This window comes from Papio anubis, chromosome 4, assembly GCF_008728515.1.
Source record: "Papio anubis isolate 15944 chromosome 4, Panubis1.0, whole genome shotgun sequence".
NCBI lineage: Eukaryota > Metazoa > Chordata > Mammalia > Primates > Cercopithecidae > Papio > Papio anubis.
The window spans coordinates 121,928,367-121,948,665 of record NC_044979.1 but is presented as its reverse complement, the minus strand read 5'-3'; the positions used below and the strand labels follow the sequence as shown (position 1 = coordinate 121,948,665).

At 37.5% G+C, this 20,299-nt stretch overlaps 1 long non-coding RNA gene across 1 annotated transcript in view; it reads right to left on the bottom strand.

The window, feature by feature from the left end:
- Positions 1-4,722: 4,722 nt before the first annotated feature.
- Positions 4,723-20,299, bottom strand: part of LOC103882831 — a 29,204-nt gene continuing 13,627 nt past the window's right edge. The window contains exons 3-4 of the long non-coding RNA XR_644786.4: positions 8,173-8,336; positions 4,723-4,985 (exon numbers count right to left, since the gene is read on the bottom strand). This is a non-coding gene — a long non-coding RNA (uncharacterized LOC103882831). The remainder of the gene's footprint in view (positions 4,986-8,172; positions 8,337-20,299) is intronic.

The following is a 20,299-nucleotide window of genomic DNA, read 5'->3' as shown; positions in this document are numbered from 1 at the left end:
ATTCCCGTGCTGAAGAAATGGACCAATTTATTCAGGTAGGAGTATAAATGCTGGAGGGTAAATGGGATCCCTGGATCAAAACCCTTGTGCTATTTGGGGAGGTCACACTGAAATCCATAAACAAGCCATGCCCATATTCACAGGGGTCTCAGGGAGATTTCTCAGTCAAGACCCAGCACAAAACAAATCTATGTACCCAGCAGCAAGAGGACCGATAACTGTGACCTGTATAAATACATAAACAAAGACCAGCAACCACATGAGCAAATTTAGCAAGTGAGAGAGAAAGACCAAATCAACAGATGATAGTGGAGATCAATAGAAAATTCAGAGAGCAGAGAGGCACTTCATGGCAGACTCGATATTATTCACCTCTGGGGCCCACAAGGCACCTGGGGAGTCACACAGTTGTGAGCCCAGGCTTGGATAGAATTTTGTCAGGAATGAGTAGGATTTTTTTCACAACGATATACTAAAAGTATAGTTTTTTCTTTAGAGTTTATGAAAAATTAACATTCAAGCAGGTTTTCCTATCATGGTCCATTGAATCTCAAGCCCAGTCTTTCTGTTTCAGTTATTGAGCGAAATACACACCAACACTGTTGATTCTCCCAGCCCTCAGCCATACAATTTCGTTTTGATTCCTCTACTGGAAAAAGAGATTGTGGTAAAGGGCGGGACTGACAAGACCACTTCCCTCCAGGAAGATGCAATTGGTGGACTTATAATAGGAGTTAATTGTTATCTGGTCAACCAGGGTGTACTTAGCGGTCACTGGGAAGGCAGTGCTGCTGGTGAGAGTTCACTAATGACTCCCAGGGCCATGGCTAACCACCATGCTCCATTCCACTCGCCTACATCTCTGCATTTGCTTATACTAACTTTAGCTAAAGGCCAACACTTTGCTTCCTATAATAAGCAAAGTCTTATTTTAGATGCCCTGCTCCTTGCGGAGGTAGTCAGTATGAGTTACACTTTACGTTGTTTTATTTCTGCTGTCACTATGTTCCAGTTTTCCTTAAAACTTGCCTCTGTCTTATGGAATATAATTTATATCCTCGGCAAATAGGTACCTTAGTCTAACAACCTGATGTTTTTCCTACCATATCCCTGAAGCTTCAGCTATGGTAGACCCCAGTTGGAGGCCCAAGTCACAAACAAATTAAACAAATTAAACGACTATTCTCCTTCAAGAATCCTCTCTGCCTTGTCCTACTGCAATTAAGTCACTTCCATGTGAATTTTGCCACTTGCAAATACACAATAGTAGTTCCAATTTCTGCTTAGCCAGGAGTTGTTCAGATGCAAGTAAGAGAAATCCATTACAAGCTAGCTTATGCAAAATGAGAGTGTTGGGCTCATATAACTGAAAAGACCAAAAATGTCTAGTTTTCTGTCCCAGTGGTCCTGAGTGCTCCCCAGATGTCATCATGGGCCTGGGAGAACTGAGATCCCATCACTTGACCTTCTGCTCCTCTGTTATCTTGCCAACTTGTATTCACTCTGTGCTGGGAACAATGGCCCTGAGCAGATTCAGGTGAGGGCGTCCTTGTAGTTTATGAGGCCAGAAGGGCAGAGGCAGGATCCTCCTGCTTCTAGCTGTCATATTAGCCCTTCCAAAAGGACTCTGCTGTAGTTGGAATCACACAAACCAATTCCCCTTTATCAGTCACACTCCTGTGGATATTGGAGTATTTGGTCCAGCCTGCTCATTTGCACCCTTTCCCAGAGTGGGACCCATCTCCACAGTGATCACATCTACTAAGTGAGAAGCATGCCCCCAAATTGTGAGGCAAGGGGCATGCATTGTGAGAGTTACAGTACAAGTGGGAAATGTATTTCTAGAGTTATAGGGAGATCTACATAAATAAAAACCACAAAAAAATTTTTAAGTGGTTCCTCTGGAGACTGGGAAAAAAATGCAAAAGACAGATGAGGGGCTTTGCTTTACAAGTCCATCTAGTGATAGTTGAGGTGTTACTATGTGCATAGGCTACCTCAAAAACATTTAAAAGTAAAAATAATAAATGGGAGATTTGGGAGATGTGTGTATTTGCAGGATCAAATAGGCATTCATATAGTGCCAATTCAAGTAAGGACATACTTTTCTATTTCCCAATGCTAAATTGGATGAATAGTGGAGGAATTTAATACCTATGTAATTTAAGGTAAAATGTAAATTTGAATTTTGATTTTGGCTTTTAGCTTTACCAGGAGCAGCACATTAATATAAAGCAAAACTCGTTCTAAACCCTGATCAAGAAAGTATGATAGTAGAAAATGTTGAATCAATCTCACAATTAGGATTACAGTTGTAAAAAAAAAAAATGACTAAATTAAAATACAAAAAAATTAAATTCAATGATATATTAAAAATAATCTGTGGATACTAAGTAGTATTTAGGTCAAAAATGCAAGGTTAACGTTATATTTAGAAATCCTTTTCTATAATACAACAAAATGACAGACATTGTACTATCTCAGAAGTCATTCAATTCTACTAAATGCTTTCCCTGATTTTTAAAAACATGGAAAAATCTTTCAAAGGCAGAACACAATGATACTTCCCTTTCAAAACAAGGAATATATACCTTCAATTATTATTTTATGGCAAGATGTTGGAGATAATAGTACTTTTAAATGTTAGTACCAATAATGATTGCTTACCTCATTATAATTTTAAATGGTTCTGGAATATATAGTCAATTAATAAGATATGAAATTAATATAGGACATGACCATTATTAAAAGAAAGAGAAAATAATAGGTTCAGATAATGCAATTTTGTCTGCAAAACCCAGAAAATTAAGAAAAATGTGATAAAATTTAAATTTTAAAATATACAAACCACAAAAAAATATTTTAAGTCAGAGCTCAGTGTCTAAAATGGGTCATTTGTTAGAAATTAATTTAGAATTTTAGTACTTTTATTATAGTTCTAATTATTTTTTTTTTCTGTTCTGCATCAAAAAATCCATATAAATGCTGTAATTCAAGGCCGTTCACATACTTAATGAAGCTACCTGGGGTACTTGTTAATGGGATTTTTATTTTCTCAATAGCAGCGGCATTTGGCTACATTTTCTGGACTATTTTTTTTTTATAATAGCATAAGTAAAAAATTATTTGAGGATCTCAAGCTCAAAATCTTACATCTTTTCTAAAAATTTTATGAATATATATTGAAATGCAAAGTCAAACACCCTATTCCCTCATATTCCTCCTCTCTTTTTCTCGGGTGTAAGATGCTGAAATTTGGCTGTTTAAATATTTCATGCACATTCATGTAATAAAACAGTCTAGTTAAAACATGTTCCAGAACTGTAGACGGTCTCTTTTGCTAGTCTAATAGAAGCTAATACAGGGATACAGTTCAGTAAAGTTATAATATGCCTTTGTAAATGCAGCATTTTCAAATGATAAAATTTATTTTTAAAGGTCTCCTTTTTACATGACCTGAATTGTGATATTTAGAAATTTCTAGTGTGGCCTGTATGGCTTGCTCTTTAAACTGGTAAATTTGAGTTGAGCAGTAATAGATGTTTTAAAACTCTGACAGAAAACCTATAAGAAGCAGCATTCTGGAAGCTGCAAGTGTGATAAGAAAAAACAGGCATCAAAACAGACTGCTTCAGAAAGCAGGGATTGCCATGCTGCAAAGGTTGGCTGCAGCCACCACTTGTGCAGAAATGCCAGATTGGCTCCAGTGCACCTGCAAAAATGTCAAGGGGCAATTCTAGGGGGATGTTACTATCACATTTAGAACTCAGTGCTGGATTTCATGAGGAGAGAGGGGAAAAGCTATTTCCAACTGGCTGGATAAGAGAGGGGTGTGCCTGCCCTAGTGCATGTCACTCACTTGAAGGTCATGACTTTCGGTTGATGGTCAAAGAAAAAAGGGAGGTTACCCATAAAGAGAAATTATAAACCAGTATTACCCAGGCTTGCTAAAGAAGACGACAACAGACATGATAAAGGCTTAGCAAACCTATGCAAACAGCTTCTCAATATGCACTTTCTCGTTGTGCACTGCAGGGAGAATCTACTGCCACCACCGTATGCCGAAGCTCTTGGAAAACAAACTTGCAGATTTCAGAAGAAGTAAAAGAAAAACTCTGAGCAGCTAAAGGAATATTTGAATATTCAAGTAAGTATCCACCGGCTTGCTTACTATGTGCCTGCTATTGAGCTAGGTACTGAATGTATACCAAAGAATCTGAGGACCCCTCAGCATGGCAGAAACACATTGTTATTTGGAAACATCAGTTATTTCTGAAGCAATGAAGTAAAAATGCAAGATGAGCAATGGGAACAATAATTAAATCCAGAGGTGGGAAAATGAATCTGGAGTGTGGGAGGCTCTGGGAGACAGTGCCTAAAAGAGGACTGCTGTGAGGATGTTTTCATGAAAAGTTTATTTGTTTGTGGGTTAACTTTATTGCTTTTAGGAATTTGTTTTAATATATTCTTTTTTGCAGTTAAAATTACCAGTTGCCTGTATAAGAAAACACAGAAATGTTTAGTGATAAGATATTATATTTACATATCAAATAATATGTGTTTTGTATATTTCAGTAAACTTTTAGAACTCTTAAGGCTTACAGAAATATTACAAATATAGTACAGAAATTTCCCATGTACCCTAGATCCACTTCCCCTTATTAACATCTCCCTTTGGTATGGTTCATTTGTCACAAATAGGGAACAGCTATTAACACATTATTATTAACAAAAGTCTACACTTTATTCAGACTTCCCTTGTTTTTTCCTGATATCCTTTTTCAGTTTCAGAACCCCATCCAGGATCCCACATCACATTCACGTCATGTCTCCTTATGCTTCTCTTAGCTGTGACAGTTTTTCAGGCTTGCCTTGCTTTGATGGCCTGGACACTTTTGAGGAGGACTGGTCAGGCATCTTGTAGGATGCCCCTCTGTTGGAATTTGTCTGGCGTTTTTCTCATGATTAGAATGTGGTTATGGATTCTGGTGAAAAGACAGCTGAGGTTAAATGCCATTTCCATTACATTACATCAAAGTTATGTACTATCAGCCCTCTGTGTGACTGTGATTTCACCCTTTATCACCCAGCTACAGCAGGGTTCCTCAGGATTCTCCACTGTAAAGTTACTCTTTGCTTCTGCCTTTCCATTCTGCACTCTCTGCAAAGACGTCACTATACACAGCCCACACCTAAGGAGTGGTAATGTGCTCCTCTGCTTGTGGGTAGAGTATCTACACACATTGTTTGGACTTCTGTGCAGGAACTTTGTCTATTCTGGCCCATGCCAATTTTTTTTTTTTTTTCTTTTTTTGAGATGGAGTCTCACTCTGTTGCCCAGGCTGGAGTGCAGTTGCACAATCTCAGCTCACTGCAAGCTCTGCCTCCCAGGTTCACGCCATTCTCCTGCCTCAGCCTCCCTAGTAGCTGGGACTACAGACACCTGCCACCAAGCCTGGCTAATTTTTTGTATTTTTAGTGGAGACGGGGTTTCACTGTGTTAGCCAGGATGGTCTCGATCTCCTGACCTCCGGATCCGCCTGCCTCAGCCTCCCAAAGTGCTGAGATTACAGGCATGAGCCACCGTACCCGGCCACAATCTTTAATTTATTTAAGTGCATACCCAATTTTAATACATTGTATTAAACTCATCGTGATTTTTTTTTTTTTTTTTTTGCTCCGATTGTTTCAACTTTGGCCATTGGGAGTTCTTTCTATTGGATCCCATGTCCATTTAACACGCCCCCATCATTGTGTGGGTTTGTTTTGTTTTGTATAGTATAGATACAGATACATAGAAGAAGGTATAGATACTGCTGTAAAGTTCAATGGATTTTGACAAATTGATGTCTCATATAGCCATCATTATAATATGATAGAGAATATTTTCTCTTACATAAAAATTTCTGACTGTGTGCTTCAGCTGTTTATTTACCTACCTCCCTGCTCTAGACTTCTGAAAACCACTGATCTGTTTACCATCTATTTTGCCTTTTCCAGAACTTCATATAAATGGAATAATATAGTAAATTGCCTTTCTCAGAATGATGTATTTTACTTAGCAATATGCTTTTACAGTTCATCCATATCTTTATGTAGCTTGATACCTCATCCCACTTTTGTCGCAGAGTAATATCTCACTACATTGATGTATCACAACTTGTTTATCCATTCACATCTTAGTTGTTTCCGGTTTTTGGAGATTATGAATAAAGCTACTAGAAACATTCACACATAGGTTTTCGTGGGGACATACATTTTCAAATCAATTAGGTAAGTACCTAGGAACACAATTGCTGAATTGTATGGTAAGACGGTATGTAGCTTTGTGAAAAGCCATCAAACTTTCTTCCAAAGTGGCTGTACCATTTTGCAGTCAGATGAGCAATGGATGAGAGTTTGTGTTGCTTCCCATCCTTGCTATTATTTGGTATTTTAGAATCCCTACCCACCTCATTTGGCCATTCCAATAAATGTGTAGTGGTATCTCAGTGTCGTTTAATTTGGATTTTTTAATGGCATGTGATCTCAGGTGTACTTTCATGTCCTTATTTATCTGTACGTCTTCTTTGGTGAGGTATCTGTTCAGATCTATTGCTCACATAATAATTATGTGGTTTTATTTCTTAACTGTTGAGGCTTGTGAAGTCTGTGCATATGTTGGACACAAACCCTATACTAGGTAGTTGTTTTGCAAATATTTTCTCCTACATATTTATTCTCATATCACTCTGTACAACAGATATGTTATAATTTAATGAATGGTTTCCACTAATCAATGCACAAACTTCTACCACTTGATTACCTGCAAGGCAAGCCCAGTTCAAGGTCAAACTATTGATTAAATATTTTGGCAGAAAGGAGAGGAGGAAAGAAAGAGGAAATCAGCAGATATGTTGCATTTTTTAATGCCTTTGGATTATTACCCACATATCTCACCAGGCCTTCTTACAGGAGCCTGCAGGAGCCAGTAGCAGATAAAGTTGAATAGGACTCAAAGGAACCATTCTTAGCATCTAAATAAACAATTAATTGAGAATGCCCCAACCCCAAAAGGGAGTGGCTTCACCCAGATGCTGCAAGATGGTGGACATGGCTCCCAAGAAAACTTGACTACATGATCTGAGAACAGAAAGACAACACAGGAAGACCTTTGCCTATGTTCAAATTTGGAGCATAGGCCCCAAGGCTCCAAGCGTGCACCACGTGAGGACTGGACTGATGGAGAAGCAAGACCTCTGTGTGTATACCTTCTGACTCTAATGGTGTGCCTGTGTCCCCTGGGTCATTCCAATATTCCCTATATATTTATGACCTAAGTTTTCCAATAATCTTTGTGGTTGGTAAGCTTCTTTTAAGATGAGTAGCTTCCAGTGGGATATAAGAAAAGGATAACTGGAAAGGCAGAGTGTGTCTTTTCTGGATTTGATTATTATACTGAGTCAATTTTCCCAATTCTGGGTAATCCAAATGTCGCAGTGATGTCCTGTCACTTACTATCTGGAAAATATTGGCTTGATCCCTATTTTATGAAATGTTAAAGTTCAAAGATATCCTCACATTCCAGGAGACTTGTCACTGAGCTCCTGCTTCTACTGAATTGAGGGTTGGATCATTTTGGTGTCCAGCACATTCATTCTTGCTTCGTACCAGCAGAGCTCAGGTGGGAAGTGAAACCCCTTTCCCTGATTTCATACAAGGAAAAAATAAACAAGCAATAAGAAGCATCACAAACACATACAAACTAAGCATTCTGGAGATGAGCCATTTTTGTTGAAGGTGGTGGGACTTGGAGTGAATTTATACAACAGCAAGAAAAACAACTTAAGTATCAGACATCCTTTGCCTTTACAGTCCTTTTAACACCCAAGACCCAGGATATTTTACTGTCATGTCAGCTAACGGGTAACCTCCCCGATCTCTTAATATGGAGTTGGCTTCCCATGCCTGCTCCTCTTTTCTTTGATTTTCTTTCTCCCTCTCTACCCACAACCTCCCATGGGTCCCCACCAACTCTACTAAATTTTTCATGTTCTATTATGCAGCAAAAGCTAGCTAGCACCTCTAAGATCATGTTTTCATCTCTAAATCACTCCAATAAGCTCAGCAGAACAAAAACACCTTTTATTCATTATGTCAGGAACACAAAGAATAGCAGAAACTCAAAGTTACCTCTAACTGGCTACTTCAACAGGATCTTTCCTCCTTGGGAGGCATTTGTGGGTTTGAATATGTTTTCTTCGCAGCATACTCGTGTTGGCAGTGGCAGCTTGTGTTTAAAGTGAGTTGAGGTGCAGCTCCACTTTCTCTGTGTCTCCGTCCTCTGATGGAAGATCCTAAAGGCAATAAGCAAGAACGCTCTTTAGGAAGCTTGGGTGAGGGTGCTGTTCTCTGTTCCTCCCTGAGGGGGCACTAGATCTGTTCTTAGCACCCTATTGATTTTCTGTGATCTCCTGGGTGTCCAGAAACCCACACACTTATTTCCAAGGCAAAAATATCCTTTTGCTGTGTTCAATCTCAAACTGTTTCTTCTGGTTGCCTTCTCTCATGAATGAAACCATATCCTTTTCTAATGATCCAAGAACGGCTCAAAGATTCAGGTTACTGATGACAATGTTCTGAGATTTCCAAAACACCCATATAATTACAGACACACACACACACACTTACACACATATTTCAGTTATTTCAATGAAAGTGCTAAAGAAAGTGAGGTAAACTTGTGAGCTGAAAATGCTTTTTATTAAAAGCCAAAGGAAGTTTAAGCAACAGTGTACAGTAACAGTACAATTTTCAATCATGTAAGTTGAAGCAACTGTGGACAGTAACAGTACAATTTTTAATCCTATAAATGAAGACGTCTTCATTTTAGTTTTAAAATATTCATGGATGTATAACTTTAAACAGTGCTATGAATTTAAAATATTTATTAGATCTCTAAATTTAAATTAATACTTGGTTCCAGGATCCAAATTCTTGCACAGAGTAAGGTATAACTGTGTAATATATCACATGACAATTCAAAGAAAAAAAATGTTCTAACATCTGCTATAGTGCTTACTCTCAAATTATAATACAAAGAAGCCATTACTAAAGAATATTTACGGATAGGAAAACAACATAAGGCTTTCAGGATGGCCAACTTTTGCCAGAGACTCTGTTTACACATATAAATCTACTATTAACCCCAGCTAGGAGCAGCTAGATCCATGCAGATAAAATCTGTATCCTTTCCTGTTTCTCTTGCATAACCAGTGAGTTTGAATGTTCCTTGAGAGGAAGCAATCTGTGAGATATTGTCACCTTTTCCTGTTACTGTGTACTGAAAGGTAGAATATATAGCAAGTAGTTGTAAATATTTCTATGCTTATTATCCTATTAGGTTAGAGATGTGAAAAAGCAAAAATAAATTTCAAAATATATTTAAAAAGGTATAATTGAATGTTATAATCCTGTTAAAATCTTATATTTGACAGAAGGTTCACAATTTTCCAAATATAAATATCAGGAACAACTTAACTATTAACCTAACAAATAAACTATTGCATTAAAAGAAAATTAGGCTGGACGCGGTGGCTCATGCCTGCAACCCCAGCATTTTGGGAGGCCAAGGAAGGCTGATCACTTGAGATCAGGAGCTTGAGACTAGCCTGGACAATACAGTGAATGCCATCTCTACTGAAACTACAAAAATTAGCTAGGCGTGGTGTCATACGCCTGTAATCCCAGCTACTCAGGAGGCTGAGGCGGGAGAATCTCGTGAACCCAGGAGACGGGGGTTGTAGTGAGCCAAGATCGCGCCACTGCACTCCAGCCTGGGCGACAGAGTAAGATTCGGCCTCAAAATTTAAAAAAGTAAAATAAAAAATAAAGAAAATTAGCACAATTACAGCACATTACAAGTGAAATTCATTGGGGGGATAAAACCGATTATGCCAGAACAAAAATTAAAATTTCTACAGAGGTAGAGAAGAAAATAAAATCATTGAAGGAAGCTGAAAAGAGTTCCCAGTTACTGGTCCTTATAATGGCCACTTTGCTGACCACCTGTAATAATTATGAAATACTACTGGACATGCAGCCATGTCAGTGGGAGCATCGTATAATTGTTTAGGCACATGTACTAGAGCTTGAGTACTCACTGCAAATCGTGGCTCTGACACTTACTAGCTTTCAACATTGAGCAAGCTGTACATCCTCTTGTATCCTTATTCATGTATAGGAGATAACAGTGCCCCTCACTGGAGGTTGGGGCACAGATGGGATAATGTAATGTATATAAAATAATTATCATAATACCTGGTTCCTGGTAGCATATGCTTAAAACTGTTTTTATTTTTGTGGAAATGCAGTGTTTTATACTTGCAATTGACATAAAATGCCTCAAGCAGTTTAACAAAGGACTTTTTATTAAAAATCTAGTAATCATTTTTTCTTGTTTGGTAGTTCTCATTACCTATGAATGGCTCTTTCATTCATTCCCAGATGTTTACTGAGGGCACTTGCTAGGTTGTGTGAACAGCACCGAACTGGAACACTGAATTTGTCTCAAAACAAGACACATTTTGAGATTGAGTATAAAAAGGAAAAACAGGGCTGGGAGTGGTGGCTCACACCTGTAATCCCAGCACTTTGGGAGGCCAACTCTGGAGGATCACGAGGTCAAGAGTTCAAGACCAGCCTGATCAACATGGTGAAATCCCATCTGTACTAAAAATACAAAAATTAGCCAGGTGTAGTGGCATGCGCCTGTAATCCCAGCTACTCAGGAGACTAAGGCAGGAGAATAACTTGAACCTGGGAGGCGGAGGTTGCAGTGAGCTGAGATCGCACCACTGTACTCCAGCCTGGGCAACAGAGCGAGACTTTGTCTCAAAAACATAAAAAAGGAAAAGCAGGTCTAATACAAGAGTTCATCCAACTGATCATGACCTAAAGAAGGTAGTTTACTCTAGCAATCTCAATCTCATTAATAAAACCATTCACATACAGAAATAGCAGTTGATTCCATGACTCAGAAACTACAAATACAATATTCCAGCTACTTTGCCTTTCAAGGATTCTTATTTTAATTTGAACCACAGTAGCACAGTATAATTTGGTTTTGTTTATCTCCTTTATATATAAATGATATTTGCTATAAATATAATATCTATAATGTAGATATATGTTCTTGGATCACTTTGTTAAACCAAAATTCCCATCTTAATAGTCTTGTAAGCTTCCTAATGCCCCTTCTCCACAGGAAACAGCTATGGGTTGGACATTCCTAAGGAAAAACTGCAGGAGAGTGGGACTTTCTGCTAATATGGAAATACTGTATAGAGCTCTCGGGCTGCTGCTGAAGAAGAAAGATTTGCTAAATTTCAATGGATATTCTCACCTTCTTACGAAGTTAATTGTAGAAGGAGGATAATGACATTTTACACCGCAGAGGTTTCAACAGGAAATAGATTCCATGTGCTTGACGGTAGGCATCAGGAGATGGTCAGGACAGAATGGGGGTGAGTAGCAGCAGTGCTGGGTCGCAGGGTGAATGGAGAAAACATGATTCCTTCTTAGTGCATTTTAGATGAAGATACATTAGAAATACTGGTAAAGTGGCCGGGCACGGTGGCTCATGCCTGTAATCCCAACACTTTGGGAGGCCAAGGCAGGCAGATCATGAGGTTAGGAGTTCAAAACCAGCCTGGTCAACATAGTGAAACCCTGTCTCTACTGAAAATACAAAAAAAAAAAAGAAATTAGCCAGGCATGGTGGCAGGCACCTGTAATCCCAACTACTCGGGAGGCTGAGGCAGGAGAATGGCTTGATCCCGGGAGGTGGAGGTTGCAGTGAGCTGAGATCACGCCACTGCACTCCAGCCTGGGCGACAGAGCGAGACTCCATCTCAAAAAAAAAAGAAGTGTTGGTAAAGTGATATCCAAAAAGACTATCTGCTTTCTGCTTATTAACATATGTACATTTGTGACGATTTCAAAAACAAATTTAAATTATTTTAGGTGTCAAATGCAGAAAAAGCTAAAATATAAATATTCTCATTCTTCTGGTTATGTCTTTGTATCATAAAGACAAATGATTATTACTTTTAACAAAAATAGAACTACTTAGAGAAATAAGAAGCGAGCTAATAGTGATTCATGATAATTTATTTCATTTTTTAGGATTTTAAAAAATAATTTTATTAGAGACAGGGTCTTACTACATTGCCCAGGCTGGACTGGAACTTCTGGGCCTAAGTGATCCTCTTGCCTCAGCCTTCTAGGTAGCTGGGACTACAGTTGCATACCACTATGCCCAGATATTAGTTTATTTTATGGATGAAGAAAATAAAATAGAGAAAAAAAAGAAAAAGTAAACAGAGGTTGTCATAACTTGAATTTCTTTCAAATATTCGTTTCATAACAAACCACTGACACTGTCATGAAATTTGCATATTTGGTATTTTAATTTTGTTGACATTTATTGCTCAATTAATTTATACATTTGCTTATTTTTGTAATAGGCACTGTGTCTTATATGCAATTGAGTTATTATATAAAAACGAATTTTTTGGTAACTATATTTGCTTTAATGTCATTGCCATTGTAGGCCCTCTATTAGATTATATCTTATGCCTTTTGCTATTTTTGAAATTCTATTTTTATTTTTACTTAAAAATATAAAGATCAGATAAATCTTGCCTAATCGAGGAATATTTAATTCATAAGTATTTAATAATAGTTATAGCAAAATAGTTAATATTTAATGCATCCCTGGTAACTATAAAGGAGGCCTGACATGATACGTGCTATAGAAATTTGTACACTTCAGAATAAATTCAGACTATGTACAGTACTTGAAAACACTAAAGAATTCAAGACATCAGTAAAAGTGCTTACTTTATCATGACAAATAGCTATGTCACATCATGTCATAACCTTAAAGGGTTGATGGCTATAAGGAAATATATCATTTATATCCTCTTTCTATTGGATTTGACATTTGGGAAGTGGCAAATATATCTTTCATGTGAAAACTATGATGGCAAAGATTTTCCATCATAAAACAAGTGTGAGGTTGACATTGTTATTTCTTTTGAGAAGACTAAAGCCATCTATTCATCTGGATCCAGCAAATGTTAAGATACAAACATGAAAAGCACAAAAGCCACTGACCAATTGCTGGGCAGTGATTTCCCTCTCCATTACAGGGAATGGATTTGAGATGAATGTCATTGTAGCTCAGCAAGAATAACTATAAAAGAAATAATAATTAATAAAAAAGTAACAATTATTTTTTTACAAAGACAATTCCAGGGGGGAAAAAAAAATAACTTTGAAAGAATTTTGAAGTGGCCACCACACCCCTTCAAAGAAGCATCCGAGGAAGTGCAGGACCGGAGGGATGGCTGCTGGCCAGGCATGTTCAACCTTGACCTCTGCCTTAATGGGGCCGTCTTCATTTGTCTGATGATTTCTAAATCTGGCTTGTCTCTGTGTATTGGTAGCTGTCTCTGGCACCTGCCTGACACATCCTATATATGCTTGAGAATTTCATTCAGAGCTTTTCTATAGGACTCTCCATTGAATAGGTCACCAAATTGAAAAGACAAGCAAGTAGAAGAAAAGCCAGGAAACCACAAAGTAAAGCAACAGAAGTCATCCAGAAACAGATCAAATTATGACTTAATAGATTTGATTAAGAAACTCTTTCATGTTCCAGCAAAATTGATCAAGCGTGCTACTTCTGTTGACTTTAATACACCACATTGGGACAGGGTTTTTGTCTAACTTTCATATTTAGCAATTGAATTTCTTTAAAAAGCTAAATGTTACAGAGAGTATACTAAGTGAAGCTACAAATTCCATACATTTACCTTGTGGTTAATTTATATGTGGATGAAGATGTCAAATACAAAGTAAAATTTACCTGAAATCTCACCACCAGACAAAAGTGTTAGTAATTTTGTTATGATTACCAACACATACACACAAACAGAGGAGGACTGGAACTCACAATCAGAACCTCAATGTGCAGAAATATACATAATTTTGTAATTATGTTCAACTTTCTTATGAGCTCCTATGACTTCTCAACAGTGAAACTAGCTAATTTTCTTCAAGCTAACTTGGTCATTTCCAAATTAAATATTAGTCTTGTGCAGGTTAATTTGCCTGTTGACTAAACAGTCAATTTTTCCGATTCTCTTCTTTCTCTTTTTCTCCTTTCAGCCTTGTTTCCTGGTGCATTCTAGGGAAGCTCATTGTAAGAGAGCAAAGGGTGCGGAGCTCACACAGCCTCTGTGCGGGAACACACACATGTTCTCAGAGGTGCTGGTACCATGGCTACAGGGTCTGTCATTCCCTTTGCTGTTGTGGCTATAAGAACCAGAGTTGAGGTTGAGAAACTGGCTGATCAGCCGGAAGGTGGCCAGAGCATCACAGACTTGTTCTTTTGCAGAAGCAGGACAAATATAGCTGGCCACAGTTGTGGATCTCTGCTTAACCTGCTGAGCAGGTATGGATCTCATCTGCATTCACTGGCCCAGAGTCGCATCAACAACGACTGTTCAGTTTAAGACCTTGTGATCACCAAGGCCTCATCAACCTTCAGTGTCTTAAGAATACACTTCCTCTTGGTCCTCCCATCCCTTCCTATGTTCCACATGCTGACGTTCCACTTAACTTACGTACACATCTCATGGATTATCATATAATTTTCCATTTACTGCCTACATTTAACACGTCTTATGAGTTTCATCCATACTATTTATTTTTGCTTGACTTTCTTTGATGGCAGAGGTGAATTTTGTCAACTAGTTCAGCAAACATACATGATGATTAGTTTCTCAGCTAAATGTGTCTCTGATACTAGCCCACTGATATAGTCCTGAACATTGTAAGGTTCAAAACATGTTCTCACTATTTTTAATCAGTTTTTGGAAAAATATCTGCAATCCTCTTCAAAGTTACAATTTATGATAAATGGTGACACAATGTCAAAATATATCGAAATTGTAAATGTTGACAGCTTTACTGACTCACCTCTGAGGCCACAAGAAAAGTGTTTTCTTTATGAAGGCTGAGACAACTCATGAGCTCAAGAAATAAAAGCTACTAAATGCAGTGCATTGTCAATTCAAATGCTTTTCTTATTGAAATGTCTAAATATTTCAGCTCAAATGTTTTTACAGATATATTTGATTATTGCCTTCCAGAAAACCTATTTTTCACATATTCTCCTATTTCACAATAAAATTTACCAGAAATGTTATCTATTTGTTTTCTGTTGGCTGATTCAGCAAATGTTTAGATTTTGTAAAATTATAGACCTCTCAAATTAATTATATTTAGCCGCAAAACACAAATGATTATGAGCACTCTATCAGAAGATTTTTCCTACAGATTCCAAAGTGTTCTTTAAAAAAAAAGTTATGCTTTTCTATCACTTGTGCTATACGATTTAATTTGTTCAGTTCCTCCAGTGTCTTTTTTTTTTTTTTTTTTTTTTTTGAGACAGGGTTTTGCTCTGTCACCCAGACTGGGGTGCAGAGCTGTGATCATGGGCTCACTGCAGCCTCAACCTCCTAGGCTCAGGTGATCCTCCCACTTCAGCCTCACAAGTATCTGGGACTACAGTCACACATCACCATGCCTGACTAATTTTTTTTTTTTTTTTTTGTAGGGAACTCCTGGACTCAAGTGATCCACTGTCCTCAGCCTCCCAAAGTGCTGAGATTACAGGTGTGGACCACAGCACATGGCCTCCTGCTGCTTTTTTATTTCAGGTAAATTTTAGTGCTTCCTCTTTCTAGAATTTGTTTTCAATAATTACACATTTCTAAGGCTGAAAGTATGTGGGCTTTTAGTTATTTAATAATGTTACTACAATTTTCCCACAGAATTTAAATAGTATGAAATCAAATTTTGGAAGACTCTCATTAAATACTGTCCAATGCCATTGTAGACACCTATACATGAATAGATAGGTCATATCTATCTATCTATCTATCTATCTGTCTATCTATCTATTCACCTATATGACTTAATGTAATTTTCATTATGCATTTGGTAGTTGTATAGTTGAGGTATAATAAATGTGTGTGTGTAACATGTTTATATCAACTGCGGGTTTGATTTTTATTGGTAGAATTGTGTAGTTGGTTTGGACACAGAATGAATTATATCTTTATAACAACCAATTCAAGTGCATTTCTGCTTCAGAGATTTTTTAATATAATAAGAAAAACATTTATTTTAGGATGATTTGGATAACCAAGAAATATTTGTTTTTAAAAATATATATATATTGAACTTTTATCTGAATTTATAATTGCAATACCATTCGCAATAATATTAATTATTTCACTTTAGACAGAATAAACACCAAAAAGCTTTCTTGAATCACCTGAGAAAAAAACCGAAAACATTATTAGTTAGTGGACTCTCTATTTGAAGAACTGATGACACTAGTATAAAAGTTATCACTTAACTCTGATTTTTTTATAGCAGTGGAGCCTAGACAATAACAGCAACATTAATGTAGAATAATACTGCACAGGCCCCAGCAAACATGTCTCTTATAAGAAGAACATGCTGGGGCCTTTCTCATACACCTAAGGGTGTTTAGGCATATGCAGAGGGAATGGCTGGCACCTAACTGCACATGGCTACCTCCCCCAGCCACTTGGTAAACAGCCTATAACAACCTACTGGAATTCAACAACAACAACAAAACACAGTATTCTGTTTTTTTAAAATTTACAACAAATGCTAATCTGAATAGAACCTGCAATATCAAAGGAAAACCATGATATAGAGTCACTCTAGTTTTAATGAACATGAGCAGATATTGTATCTGGGACCCCACGTAAGGATGCCATTTTGATAAGAACTGAAATACAAGTAATAATAATAAGAGTAGTAGTAATAATCCCACAAAGAGAAGGATCAGGGAAACTTGCCCATCTCAGCCTTGGCCCTGGGTGGAGGAGAGGAAGCAATCTCGACTGGGAAGCCACACCACAACCTTATGCAAGATTGGAGCCGGAATTTACAACACTTGCATGATCTCAACAAGCAAACAAACAAAAAACAAGCAAAACAAACAATTTAATGTGAAAACAGTTCCTAATTATTATTTTCCAAATGTAGCTGACAAAAGAAATTTTCTTAGTCCATTTCTTTTTTTTGTTTGTTTGTTGTTTTTTGAGACGGAGTCTTGCTCCGTTGCCAAGGCTGGAGTGCCATCTCGCCTCCCTGCGGGCTCCGCCTCCCTGCGGGCTCCGCCTCCCCCCTGGTTCACGCCATTTTCCTGCCTCAGCCTCCAGAGTAGCTGGCACTAGAGGTGCCCGCGAACACGCCCCGCTAATTTTTTTGTGTTTTTTAGTAGACAATGGGTTTCACTGTCTTGGCCAGAATGGTCTCTATCTCCTGACCCCATGATCTGCCTGCATTGGCCTCCCAAAGGGCTGGGATTTACAGGCGTGAGCCACTGCGCCCGGCCCTTAACCCACTTCTTAAACATTTCCTACATACAAATGATACAGTTTATGAGTTCACAATTAAAATCACAGAAATTATAAATCAAGTATTGAGAGTCATCATAAATAGCAAAATGCAGCTTTTCTAGTGCCCACTGATTTTGGAATTATAAAATATAGAATAAAATATATATTATATATATTTATATATACACATATAAATATATTTTTGTAAATAAAAAAGAAAATGAAAACCTTAAGTAAGAGATAATAAAAGATGCCCAGGAACAATGAAAAAAAAATCACCCAATAAAATGTATAGAAATGGAAAATGTGACAATTGACATTGTATTCTCAGTGGACGTGTTAAACAGCAGAATACATACACATAAGAAAAATCAATGGGCAGGAATATACATCCATTGAGGAAAAATATCCGGGATGTAATACAGAGAGACAGGAGATGAAACAGAAGGCAGAATACAAAAATAAAACATCTGACTTATCAGGTCTCCTGCAAAAAGGGACACAGACATTGAAGGTAGGGGATAAAGAGATAATGACTAAACTTTTTCTAGAAGTAAATATGGAAAGAATCACCTTTGCAGATATTAAATATGTTAAAATTTGTATATTTGAAACTTGGAGTAGTTGCAGGAATAGGTAGACAGACCCTTGAAACAGTATTCAAAAATAGCCTCATTCTTGTATGAAAACATGAACTATAACAGAGAAGGCTTTGCAGATCAGTGGGAACAGGATGGACCACTCCAGTAATGATGTGACAATTACTTCTCCATTCAATCAGAAACAGGTCACAAGCATTAGACTGTCACAATTACTTAACTTCATAGGAAAAGAGAAAGTGAATGTAGACCCATTACTAACAAAATACCTAAAAATATATTCAGAGAAATAAAAGCCAGAAAGGTAATTATACCATTATGTGTTTTACTACTAGTCTGAGAAGTGAGATAGGAAAACACATAAAGGGTTGTGTAAAGCATACCTAGAAATGGGCAAAGTGCAAATGTTCCCTTAAGGTAAGACTTCAAGGTTGACAGGGCATTAGCCTAGAACAGATGGCAGAGCAAGGTGCAGAGTCTTCCTGGGAGAGGGACGGACACGTGCAAAGCTGTCACTGGGGAGGAGTGAAACACATACATGAACCAGGAAGTGTTTATTTTTTAAATGTTTTGTCAATTTGATAAACTACAAGAACTGAATGATTTTATTTGCACTTCACTGATTCCTAACACTTTTCATATTCCTCTGAGTGATTTACATTTCTTTTTTGATTCTGAAATATCTCCTCCTGATTCTGCTCTTTTTCCAATACTTCAAGCAGAAGACAAACCTTTAATATAACAGTCAGATATAAGAAGGGATGCCCTTTGTTGAGAGTTTGGAGTTGACCACTAAAGAGGTCAGGACACTCTGCTGGCATTACTCACATCTCTAAGCGTGAAGGACCAGGAAGAGAAGGTCATTTCCAGAAACTCTAACAAACAACGGTTTAACAAACAGATGTTTCTCTGGGTTTGAGTTTATGACATAGAAGGTGGTCACCAAACTAGAAAATTCAACTTGAAGCGCCAGCTAGGTATATGAGATTTGAATGGGACATTGAGAACTAGAAAAAGTTAAAACATGTTTTGAACTTTGATTACTAGTTTCATCAATGTTTTGTTACTGTTGTCTTCCTATTATTCTAGACTTGCTTCATTTCAAAACGTAGTAACATGTTCTAAAAGAACATTGTGTTGGGCAGTTGTATTAGCTGGCTAGGGCTGCAATTTAAAAAATACTATAAGTTGAATGGCTTAAACAACAGAAATTTATTTCTCATAATTCTAGAGGCTGAAAGTCTGAGCTCAAAATATTGGCAGAGTGGGTGTTCTCTGGACAGCCAAAATCAACAGAAGCAGTTACAATAGAAATTGGAGTCTAAGCCCCAGATTTCATGTGGGGGGGGTAAACCCCAAGTATGCTAGTAGTTGTACAGTACTTCATGTGTTTTTAGATAAGTTTTATTCTTTTATAGATTTATCTTTTTATATACTGTCATACTTTTTTTATGTTGGTCTATGTTCTCTTCAGTAGGTACATTTTGAGTAATTCAATACTAAACTTCTCCACTTCCAAAAACTCATCTGCGATAGCATTAAAGAAAACACAAGTGTTTATCATGTACTTTCAGAAAAAAATCTTGCCAGGCACCATGGCTCATGCCTGTAATTCTAGCACTTTAGGAGGACGAGGTGGGTGGATTTCTTGCCCACCCTAGGCAAGATGGCAAAACCCCATCTCTACCAAAAATGCAAACAAATAACCAGGCCTCATGGTGTATGCCTATGATCCCAGTCCCAGTTATTTTGGAGGCTGAGGTGGGAGGATCAATTGAACCCAAGAATTTGAGGCTGCAGTGAGCCATGATAGCACTACTACATTGCAGTCTGAGCGACAGAGCAAGACACTGTCTCAGGGAAAAAAAAGAAAGAAAGAAAGAAGAAAGAGAAAGAAAGAAAGAAAGAAAGAAAGAAAGAAAGAAAGAAAGAAAGAAAGAAAGAAAGAAAGAAAGAGAAAGAAAGAGAGAGAGAGAGAGAGAAAGAAAGAAAGAAAGAAAGAAAGAAAGAAAGAAAGAAAGAAAGAAAGAAAGAAAGAAAGAAAGAAAGAAAGAAAGAAAAAGAAAGAAAGAAAGAGCCGGGCACGGTGGCTCAAGCCTGTAATCCCAGTACTTTGGGAGGCCGAGACGGGTGGATCATGAGGTCAGGAGATCGAGACCATCCTGGCTAACACGGTGAAACCCCGTCTCTACTAAAAAATACAAAAAA